Source organism: Lithobates pipiens, unplaced genomic scaffold, assembly GCF_037356315.1.
Source record: "Lithobates pipiens isolate NorthernLeopardFrog02 unplaced genomic scaffold, aLitPip1_a1.2 Scaffold_18, whole genome shotgun sequence".
Lineage (NCBI taxonomy): Eukaryota > Metazoa > Chordata > Amphibia > Anura > Ranidae > Lithobates > Lithobates pipiens.
Window position 1 is genome coordinate 200182132 of NW_027507758.1, and position 10291 is coordinate 200192422.

Consider the following 10291-nt stretch of genomic DNA (forward strand, 5'->3'; position numbering starts at 1 on the left):
TGCAAATGCTATATATGTGCCTATATAAAGGGCAAGTGCTAATTTAAGAAGTGTATAGCCGTAATGGTACAATATTCATTGTGATGAAAGCAAACTCTTTGCCATAAACAATGTGTGTAATACTAATTAACTTCTACAGGAAACTGTTAATTGGATAATAGAAAACCCCAAATGTGTGAAAAATTAGTATATATAAAAAAAAAAAAAAAAAAAAAAACTTCCTAAAACAAAACCTATGTGTACCATAATGAAAAATAATCCAAAATATCTTATCATATATTCTGATGTCTGCCTGATACGTGCCTTCCTCAAAAGTCCTAAACTCACCGGAGACTGTGGCTGGTAAAGATTTAAAGGGGTTGTAAAGGTTCATTTTTTATTTTCTAAATGGGTTCCTTTAAGCTAGTGCACTGTTGGTTTAATTACCTTTTCCTTCGATTTCCCTTCTAAATGTGTGTGTGTTTTTTTTTTTTTTTTTTTTTGTTGTTTTTGTTTGTTTTCTTTATCTGAATTTCTAACTTCCTGTTCCTCCTCAGTAAGCTGTTCAGCAAGCTGTGCTGGCTGACTAAACACTGCTCGGATGATGGTGTGAAGTTTACTGAGGAGAAACAGGAAGTGAGAAATTCAGACAAAAAAAAAAAAACATTTTAGAAGGGAAATCGAAGGAAACTAAGTGAACCAACAATGCACTAGCTTAAAGGAACCTATTTTGGAAATAAAAAACTAAGCTTTACAACCCCTTTAAACCAGCAAATGCACAGGATTAAATGCTTTAAACAGATCTCTCCGTAGACTCCAACTTCTCAGCCTGTTTATTACGCTTCCAAAGATGTGGCTGGTCTGATCCCAAGCAAGCGATAGCATGATGTTATATCTCTCGCCACTCTGCTGATTCCAATGTCTCCACCTGTGGGTTTCTCTAACGCATCAGAAAACTTTCAATTAAGAGGAAGAAAAAAGCTCCGCTTTGAGCAGGGGGGTTGGGATACTGACCATCAAGCCTTTTGACATTATGACATAATGACATTAGGTGTAGAGTCTGGGACTGATTCAGGAAATTGATATTGCGTCACATAGCGTTGTAAATATCTAAAGAACATTCGGTTTTGGATTAGAAATTCTAATGAGTGAGTCAAAGGCTTTAAAGCATCCATCTTTTAGTATTCCATGCAAGTAAAACACTCCCTGTCTGGACCATACACTTGTGTCCTGTATTTTGGTGACTGGTAAGTTTTTGTTATGCCATAGCGGTGTGTAATCGTTGTCGTGGAATTTGGAGTTTAGAGGAGGCTAAGTCCCATATTTTCCTATATTGATATAAATTTGTTTGCCTATTTCCCCCTTTTTCCAACCCTCCTGAGCCCGATGCTATCGCATATATCGGGGTTCTCTGGAGGGTTGTGCCCACTTTGGACATAGGAGAGCGAGGACTCTCTCACCATCCGTCTTTATCTATGTGGAATAGCTGTGACCATTGTGATGCAATGTAGCATAAATTGAAGTCGGAGAGCCATGCCTCCCAGTTCAGTTGGATTCTTAAGTGTTTGCCACGCTAATTTGTGTCTGGCTCCCCACACAAAAGGCTTTAAAAGGGCCTCCAGAGATTTGAATATTTCAGGGGAAGGTATATTTGGGTATGTCATAGTACATAAAGTATCTTAGGGAGTAGGACCATTTTAATTAAATTTATGCGACCCCAGATTCCAAGTGGGAGCCGGGACCAGATCCTTACTTTAGCTTTAACCGAGGAGAGGTTCTATGTTTAGAGAAGTGTAATCTGCAGGGGATCTAGATATATGTATCCCTAAGTAATTGATGACATTAACTCTTTGTAATGCTAGGCTGGCTTGGGATTCCGAGGGTGGGAAGCTGTCAATTGGCAAGATTTGAGATTTGTCCCAATTGATTTTCAACCCTGAAAATATTCCAAATTGTTAGATTGTGTGGATGTGCAATATGCAGAGATGGGCCTGAATCAGCCAGGTATGGTAATGTCATCTGCTTACATACTGATTTTTTTCAATTAGGGAGCCCATTCTCGGTCCTCTGATCTCCGGATTTGCTCGGATGGATATTGCAAGGGGTTCTGCCACTAGGGCATATAGCAGTGGGGATAGAGGGCAGCCCTGTCTTGTGCCTCTAGTGAGGTCAAACATTCGAGACTGCCACCCATTAGCTACCACCTTGGATGTGGGTGCCTGATACAGTAGTTGGACCCACTTAATGTATTTGGGGCCAGAGCCCAAGCCCTCCAAGCATCTCCAGAGATATCTCCACTCTACCGAGTTGAAAGCTTTTGCTGTGTCTAGAGTCACTACGACTCGTGATCCAACCTCTTCATGTATGACTTGTATATTTATATAAAGTTTCCTGAGGCTAAATGAGGTGTTCCGACCAGGCACGAAGCCTGCTTGGTCCGTGTGTATTAATAAAATGACCTGATTAAGCCTAATGGACAAAACTTTGGCTAGTATTTTGATGTCAACCTGTAACGCGGATATGGGGCGGTAAGACTCTGGGTATCTTGGGTCTTTCCCTGGTTTTGGAATCAGGACTATTGTTGCCTCCCTCATGTTTGGGCGTAATACACAGGACTCAAAGAGATAATTATATAAAACTATTAATTTAGGGATGAGAATATTGCTATATTGGGAATAGAATTCAATTGGGAGTCCGTCTGATCCTGGGGATTTAGACCTGGCAAAACTAGCTATGGCTGTCGTGATTTAGTCCGTAGTGAGGGGTGCCTCCAAGAGGTTGATTTGTTCTTTTGTCAGCTGCTGGAGAGCGATACCCTCAAAAAAGATGGACATAGATTCCGTCTCAGTGGGAGCGGTTTTGTATAAGTCAGCAAAGAATTCTCTGAACATGGAAGTTAATGTAGGTGGCTCTGTAATTTGTTGTCCTCCGGGGCCATGTAATGTCATTACCACCGGGGGTCTATCTTCACTATGTACCAAGTACGCCAATAACTTGCCTGCTTTCTCCCCATGTTCAAACGTTCAAATGTATGGGCCCTTATCAAAACAGTCTTGGTATGACGGGCTTCATGGCACATACTCCATTGTGGCGTAACCCTTGCTACACAGCACTACATAAACTAGAGGGGTTTCAGTCCTGGGAGGCCAAGGGTATTCGCTGCGTTTCTCAACTCTATAATGAGACCATTTTTAAATCCTTCGTGGACTTACAAGAGGAGTTTGGGCTGCCAAAACACCATTTTTATATATATCTCCGACTTCGGCATGCTCTACAATCCACAGGTACAACACTCCAGGTTAGAACTCGTAGAACATCTGGTAATAACTGACATACTCACCACAAAGAATAAAAGGGGCATGATCTCACAGATATATAGTGCTCTCTCCTCGGATACGGGATGCAGCTAGACTACTGTGTAGATATAGGTGGGGACAAGACCTGGGAGAGATTGGGGGGAATTATGTTTGCAGGCTCTCTCAGCTATTCATCCTACACAGAACCTACCATACTATGGTGATGCTTCACAGATGAAGCAGGAGGAAATCCCCCCCCTGTGCCCCAAATATGAGAGCTAGCGGGACCTCATACAGTTGCTTTGTCGCTGCCCAAAACTCTTCAGATATTGGAAAGTTGTAACTGATATCATATAGTCTGTTTATCAAATCACTGTTCCGTTACACACAGTTACCTGCTTGCTAGGCGCAGTTGATGAGGAATTTTTTACCCCTCCAATTAATGTGGCAGTATTGATATTACTGTATATTGCTCGCAAACAGATATCTTGTTTATTGCTATCACTGCATAGTCCAACAACAAAACAGTGGATTGAGCAGGTAAATAACATTGATCAATTTTAAGTATCTCCTCTCTCACTAGCCAGCTAACTGAGATAACCGCTGTAATCCCTTGGGTCTTATAAGAATTTCCAGTTAGTTTACCTTCCCTTCGGAAGGTAGTTCTTCTACAGTACCCTTGCTTATTTGATTATGATTGTCCACTAATCTGTTGTCCGCTCATCATTAGCATGTACTGTGATAAAAACCTGGGAAGGGGTACGTCTGTCATAGGTATTCTCTGCTGTGAATGGAAATGGCATATCTTGGCTTTATGTACCCTGAACCATCTCCTCTATACTATAGTGTTTCTAATGTATACGCTGATGATATTTTCTTATGTGCTATTCTTTTTTTTACATCTGACCTTGTGACACAAAGCTTTTTACTGATTTAAAAAAAAAGAACATTAAGTTACTGGTGGAGTAACAGATGTACAAGATATAAAACCATATCAGAACCATGAGAGTCCATATGATCATATTGTGTTGCCCTTTTGTGCAGGTGAGGGACAAAGAAAAGGTCATTGGGTATGTGTAAGTTTCAACTAGAGCATGCATGGTACTCTTTGCTTGCTGGAAAGTTAACTGATACTAGGAGGAACCAGTACTTTGAAGGGGTTGTAAATGCTGATTTTTATTTGTTTTTTTAATTGCAAACATGCCTCTACTTACCTACTCTGTGCATTAATTTTGCACAGAGCAGCCCCGATCCGCTTCTTCTAGGGTGCCCTGCCAATGCTCCAGGCCCCTCTTTATCGGGTGCCCTCACTCATGAGTCCCGCTGCTGCTTCCATTGACACCGAGAGCAGGACTTGGCCCCACTTCCTTGTCACTGGATTTGATTGACTGCAGCGAGAGCCAACAGCTCCTGCTGCTATTAATCTGTCCAATGAGGAGAGAGACAGTGGCTGGAGCTGCTGCACTCATGCATATTGCTGGATTAGATCAGGCTCAGTGTAGAAAAAGGGGATCTAGGGGGGAGCTGCAACACAGGTTTTTCACCTTTAATGCATAGAATGCCCACTCAAACCAGTGTCTAGAAAAAATCATTTTTGTACCCTCTGTAAAATCCTTTTCTCTGCACTCATTGAAAGACATTTTAACCACTTGAAGACTAGGCCTATTCTGACACTTTTTGACAAATGTAAAAATCAGTATTTTTTTTTTGCTTGAAAGTTACTTGGAGCCTCCAAACATTCATGCGCAGCAGTTTTTCAAAATCAATTTAAAAACAAAATACACTTAAATTTAATGCAAAAAAAAACTATATATGTAACCCACATTTTGGTAAAATAAAAGATGTTATGCTGAGTAAATGGATTCCTAACATGTCGCGCTTTAGAATTGCGCACACTCAAGGAATGGCAACAAACTGATACCTAAAAATCTAAGTGGTGCTTTTTCATATTTTTTTAATCTTTTTTTTTACAAAGGAGGTCTAGCACTAGAATTCTTGCTCTGGCTACAATGTTTGCAGTGATAACCCTTTGCTCAGTATTTAGTAGAAGCACCCTTTTGAGCTAATACAGCCATGAGTCTTTTTGGGAAAGATGCAACAAGTTTTTCACACCTGGTTTTGGGGATCATCTGCCATTCCTCCTTGCAGATCCTCTCCAGTTCTGTCAGGTTGGATGGTAGACATTTTTAGGTCTCTCCAGAGATGCTCAATTGGGTTTAAGTCAGGGCTCTGGCTGGGCCATTCCTCCTTCAAGATTAATGCTATATGTGCCAGCATTGTTTCATCTCTAAACTTACCCCCCCCCCCCCCTCTCCCACCGCATTGAAGTACTCACATAATTTTGGCGCGAGTTGTTTTTGAAATTTCTTATAATATAAGATCGGGAACCCGTCCGGGCCCGGACATCCTCCCACTGTTGTATTTTTGATTGCTCTTTCCACTTCCTAAATCGCAATTGGAGCTTCTAACGAGGCCATTTCCTCTTGCGTTAGTTTATGTAGATCTAGCCCCCTCAGGTAATCGCCTATTTCCTCTCGGGTCGCACCCTCCCTCCCATGTTCAATATTATAGAGAGCACTATAATACGCATGAAAGGTGTCCACTATCTTTTCCGGAATAGTTTGTACTTCTCCCTTCTTATCTCTTACCTTTGGGATAAAAGTTCTATTTTTTTTTTCCTTCACCTTCCTGGCCAACCATTTGCCTGATTTATTCCCCCAAAGATATCTCTCCTTATCTAGCATGTGGTAAGCAGCCTTCCTCTTTTGCTCCAAACATTCTTCTAGCTCACTCTTCATCCTTTTCAACTCCTGACTCTCCGGGTTTCCCTCCATCCTTCTACTCTGTTCCTCTCTCTGTATTTCCTCATACAATAGTCGCTTCCTTCTCTCCCTCTCTTTCTTCTTTCCAGCCCCAATCCCAATTAGTATACCTCTCATTACAACTTTATGTGACTCCCACAATATTGAGATGGAGACTTCCGGGGTATTATTTAACCTAAAAAATTGTTCCATTTCCTGTTCGATCCTATTTATTGATTCCTTATCTTGTAACAGTAATTCATTGAGCCTCCAGCTTGTCCCCGGCTCACGCACTCCCCCCCCATCTCCAACTGGATCACCACTGGCGCATGATCAGAAACCGTTATTGATTTTATTTCAGCCTTCCTCAAAGCTGATAGGAGATTGTACTCTAAAAAAATGTAATCAATTCTAGAGAAAGAGCCGTGTACCGGGGAGAAGCAGGTATAGTCCTTGTCCCTTGGGTGTAATGCCCTCCAAGCATCCTGCAGTTGAAAACCTGCTAAAGCTTTTACCAACTTCCTCTGTTTGACATTAGGTGGCCTACTTCCTCCCTCCCCGATGTTCTCCTTCTTCGCGTCCATGTTCCAATTAAGGTCGCCTGCTAAGATCAGGTTCCCTTCCTTAAAATCTTCTATCTTTTTTAACAACTTGCTTAAGAATTTATCCGCGTTCTTATTCGGAGCATAAACATTTACAATTGTACATTTCATGTTTAATAACATCCCTTTTACACACAAATATCTCCCCTCTGGGTCCACTAGACGCTTTTCTAGCTCAAATCTTGTTGCTTTACCAAAACCGATCGCCACTCCTCTGGAGTAAGCGGAGGGAGAATCCCCATATATCCACACCGGGAAGTCCACTGTGTTAATCTTTATGCCTGAAGTGTGTGTTATGTGTGTCTCCTGGAGACACACCACACTTGCTCCCATATGCCTTAGTTCATCATTAATCCTATATCTTTTCCTTTTTGTATTTAAACCCCTTACGTTATAAGTAACCACGTTCAGTACTTCCATATTTTGGTTGCAAATTGAAAAAGGTTGATTTCCTCTCTCTGACGCGTCCAGTGGTCCCAGCTACATCTACTCCTACTGACTCTAAGGAAGGATCGAGTGAGAGCCCCAAAAACTATGTTCACTATAGGTTATTTTGCTTATTTCTCCCCCATTCCTCTATGGGACCGTACCCCCCCCTTTTTTTTTTCCGCTGTTTACTGTAAGGGGGCTCAGCAACACATATGCAATGGTGAAACTTCAGTAATACAGGAACTTCAGCACTACAGTGACACCTTGGCTTTTAAATAGTCTTCAATATAATTTCCATCTAGGATACTGATGCCCTTCTTCCAGTGTATCTATAGGGGGTTACTGTCAGATCCTTACATTTCCTGGGGCACTCTCCAGTCCCAGGTCTTCCTCCACCTGTCACTGCCACCAAGCTCCCCTTACAGATACCACCAAGCAAATGTACTATATAGCTGTGTTTAGCCCTCACAGGCTGACGAGCTTACCACCTCCCTGGTACAGCCATGCAGAGTCTGTCCCGGCGTTCCGCCGTCAGCATTGTCTTCCAGAGGCTCCTATCTTTCGTCACTGCGCTGCTTGGGGAAGCGAGGGTCTGCGGGGATGTGGATCATTCAGCCAGCGTATGCAGAGTTAGCAGCAAACGGAGAGTGGTGGTGTCCTACTTCATCCCGGTGTAGCCCCGGCGCCTGAGTCTGCTTTCCGGTCTGCTCATTTTCTCCATCCAGGCAATGCCCCCTCCGGCGTCCGTGTCAGCTGTCCGGTCCGCGGCACCCGTGCGCCCGAGCAGTGATCCACGCTCAATGCGGCGTGAGGTGAGGGGGAAGCGAGGGAGAGCGGGGAGGACACGGAGGAACGAGCTCCAAGGCCACGCCTCCTACGTCATGACGCTATCACGCCCCCACGTAGCGTTTCTGAGCTCTGGCTGGGCCATTCAAGAACAGTCAGAGTTGTTTTGAAGCCGCTCCTTAATTATTTTAGCTGTGTGCTTGGGGTCATTGTCTTGTTGGAAGGTAAACCTTCGGCCCTGTCTGAGGTCCTGAGCACTCTGGAGAAGGTTTTCGTCCAGGATATCCCTGTACTTGGCCACATGCATCTTTCCCTTGATTGCAACCAGTCATCCTGTCCTTGCAGCTGCAAAACACCCCCACAGCATGATGCTGCCACCACCATGCTTCAGTGTTGGGACTGTATTGGACAGGTGATGAGCAGTGCCTGGTTTTCTCCACACATACCGCTTAGAATTAAGGCCAAAAAGTTCTATCTTGGTCTCATCAGACCAAAGAATCTTATTTCTCACCATCTTGGAGTCCTTCATGTATTTTTTTTAGCAAACTCCATGCAGGCTTTCATGTGTCTTGCACCAAGGAGAGGCTTCCATCGGGCCACTCTGCCATAAAGCCCCGACTGGTGGAGGGCTGCAGTGATGGTTGACTTTCTACAACTTTCTCCCATCTCCCAACTGCATCTTCTGGTCATCCCAAACATATTCCCTTTTAAGGATTATGGAGGCCACTGTGCTGTTAGGAACCTTAAGTGCATCAGAAATTTTTTGTAACCTTGGCCAGATCTGTGCCTTGCCACAATTCTGTCTCTGAGCTCTTCAGGCAGTTTCTTTGACCTCATGATTGTCATTTGCTCTGATATGCACTGTGAGCTGTAAGGTCTTATATAGACAGGTGTGTGGCTTTTTCTAACCAAGTCCAATCAGTATAATCAAACACAGCTGGACTCAAATGAAGGTGTAGAACCATCTCCAGGATGATCAGAATAAATGGACAGCACCTGAGTTAAATATGAGTGTCACAGAAAAGGGTCTGAATACTTATATTTGTGATATTATTATGTCATATTTCAGTTTTTCTTTTTTTTTAAATGTGCAAAAATGTCAACAATTGTTTTTCTGTCAGTATGGGGTGCTGTGTGTACATTAATGAGAAAAAAAATAACTTAAATTATTTTAGCAAATGGCTGCAATATAACAGAGTGAAAAATTTAAGGGAGTCTGAATACTTTCCGTCCCCACTGTATGTGTGCACAACCTACGTATGCGTTCACCTCTGCATGCAAGCAGGAGAACACTTAAAAAAAGACAAAATAAAAGTCCCCTTTATGGAGACATCTGGGGTCTATAAGACTCCCGATCTCTCCTCTACCCTTCAAAGCATGAGATAAAGAAACACAACAAAAAACATTGATCTCATGCTTTTCCAAAAAAAAATGGCAGTGTTTACACCAGAAGTGCCAAAAATGCCCGTCCCTTCTGGTCTCCTAGACCATAAAGGTGATCAAAGACAGTCTGGTCTCTGGTCACCTCTGTTGTGCAGCCGCCAGATTAGATGCTGGGATGGGAGAACTCAAGCATCGGGGGGGGGGCGGGGTTGATGACCCCCTTCGGCTGCCTGTAAAAGCAATTCAGTGGCTAATTAGCTGCTAGGATTACTTTTACTTTACAACGCACCACTGGCTGAAAATGTTGATACAGGGTTAATGAAGGACAGCTGCAGCTTTAATCCCAGTATAACCACATGCAGTCAAATCATGTGCTTAATTTGGCAGCAAGTGGTTAATCACTGACTGGGTATATGCTAAGGTAGGTTGCAAGGTACACTAAATTACAAGACAGCCCAGGCTGGCAGCTCTTCCTGGATTGACCAAAGCTGTGGACCTGTGTTAGCATTCTATACTTTTGCTGTACTCTAAATAAATATACTGGTCAGTAATACTGTGCAATGACGTTTATTTGCCTATTTACATGATGTCCTGATGTGATAAGTTTGCCTGAGGATCCTATTGTTCAATGTGTCTATCTCCATGTGTATGGTGAAATCTAAATGGATGATTTTCAAGCGTGTTTGATTAAGCAGTCCACTCATTGGGGTAAGAGTATGTGTGAACCAGGGGTCTCAAACTGGTGGCCCTCCAGCTGTTGCAAAACTACAAATCCCATCATGCCTCTGCCTGTGTGAGTCATGCTTGTAACTGTCAGCCTTGCAATGCCCCATGAGACTTGTAGTTTCGCAACAGCTGGAGGGCCACCAGTTTGAGACCCCTGGTGTGAACCTTTCCCTCTTGGTGACGGATCCTTCCCAGCACTTTCCTTTGTATGGGCTTTCAGGACTGTTTATATGGAGATGTCTTCTTGTCTCAACAGTGGGACTTTCGATTAGCTTTTAATGCTGCACTT

At 43.0% G+C, this 10291-nt stretch overlaps 1 protein-coding gene across 1 annotated transcript in view; it reads left to right on the forward strand.

The window, feature by feature from the left end:
* FBXO30 (F-box protein 30) overlaps positions 1-10291 on the forward strand; it is an 82260-nt gene that overhangs the window by 62160 nt on the left and 9809 nt on the right. The gene's annotated exons all lie outside the window — the stretch shown is intronic.